Source organism: Manacus vitellinus, unplaced genomic scaffold (genome assembly GCF_001715985.3).
Source record: "Manacus vitellinus isolate BGI_N305 unplaced genomic scaffold, ASM171598v3 scaffold_162_pilon, whole genome shotgun sequence".
NCBI classification, from domain to species: domain Eukaryota; kingdom Metazoa; phylum Chordata; class Aves; order Passeriformes; family Pipridae; genus Manacus; species Manacus vitellinus.
This window is the reverse complement of record NW_021939145.1, coordinates 91,738-93,545: the sequence shown is the minus strand read 5'-3', so window position 1 is coordinate 93,545 and position 1,808 is coordinate 91,738.

Sequence of the window (1,808 nt, the reverse complement as noted above, 5' to 3'; positions counted from 1 at the left end):
CTTTTTTGGGATAGGACACACCTTTCCTACAGGTGTAATCCCAAATCCCTCGCCCAGGACGTTTCAGGAGCTGCCCAAGTCCTTCACTGGTGCTGCATCAGCCCCATCCTGACTCCAGAACCCACATCCAGCCCCATCCCAACTCCAGAACCCACATCCAGCCCCATCCTGACTCCAGAACCCACATCCAGCCCCATCCCAGCTCCAGGATTCACATCCAGCCCCATCCCAACTCCAGAACCCACATCCAGCCCCATCCCAACTCCAGAACCCACATCCAGCCCCATCCCTACTCCAGGACTCACATCCTGCTCCTCAGCTTTGACTGTCTTGGCCTGGGGGTTTGGGAATCACCTGGAAGTGGATCCCAGATCCCAAAAATCCCCCCTTCTCACTTTCTGGCTGCACCCCCAGCTCCCACCTCCCCCGAATCCCTGGGGATACAGCGGGATTTGGGGGCAGCCCCAGGGCTGGAGCAGAGCTGAGCCCTCGGGGGTCTCCTGGAGCTGTTCTGGCAGCAGGTTTGGGATTTGCTCTCCTGTCCGGCTCTTTTGGGACCTTGGTTTGACCCAGCACATCCCAAGAGCTCAAGGCAGTTTGGGATCACTCAGCATCCCCAAAAGAGCGAGATTCCCTGTGTCCATCCTTTGTGCTTTAAACATTTAGGATCCCTCAGGTGCACTGGGAGCGAACTCCCCAAGGGAGCTGGATGGAGGGACCTGTCCGGCATTCCAGGGGGGAATTCCCTCCCAGCAGCCAGGTCAGGACCTGCCTCTGGCAGCAGCTCTTGGGGAACCACCGGGCTTTTCTCACAGCCCTTTTGCAGCTCCCAAATTTTGCAGCACACGAGGCAAAGCCTGGCACCAAACGGGTCCTGTGGGGGCTCAACCCCATCCCGGCATCCCTGGGATCCCGTGGGACACCAGGACACCTGGAACAGCTCAGGGATCCCGTGGGACACCAGGACACCTGGAACAGCTCAGGTTGCACAGGCAGCCCCAACATTGGCATTCCCAAGGGGCTCAGAGCTCCAACGGTCCCATTTCCCAGAGCCTCACCCCAAAGGCTGCTCCCAAAAGTGGCAAAACAGCCACAATTCCTGGAATTTGGTGAGAATTGGATTCTGAAGTGTAGGGAACACGGGTTCCCACTCCAGAAGGATCCTTCCTGCCCCTCGCTGGGCGTCGGGGGAGTGAGGAATGTCTGATGTTTGCAGGAATTAATGTGGAAGTTTTAAAGGTGCTTGCCGCCTGCTTTGGGGATTTTCAGGAATTAACGTGGAAGTTTTAGAGGTGTTTTCTGTCTCCTTGGAGCCTGTGACTCCAAAGGTGCTCTGTGGGACAGAGCATGAGGGAATCTGGAGGGACAGGAGCTCCTGAGGGGACAGAGGGGTTTGGTCCAGGTCAGGTCCAGCCCCACAGGCTGTGGAAAGGCTGGATTTGGGACCCCTGACTCTGTATCCCCAGGAGAACAACTCATTGGAGGTAGCAGGGGCTCCTGCTGCTGCTCCAGAGCAAATCCCAGCCTGGTTTGGGTGGGGAGGGACCTTGAATCCCACCCAGTGCCACAGGCAGGGCCACCTTCTAACGTCGCGACGGAAAGCTCTAGACACCTCAATATGAGAATCCAGGAACTTCGTTTATTGTAGATTGACAGTAGCTTAATATACACTCTATAATAGGTTCATGAATATTACAGAAATCAGGCTCATTATTGGTGCTCAGTTAGGTGGTGATATCATCTTAACTGCTTCCCACTGTTTACACAGGTGGCTCGTTAAGTGCCTTTGTTTTGGTAATGCCCAGCTC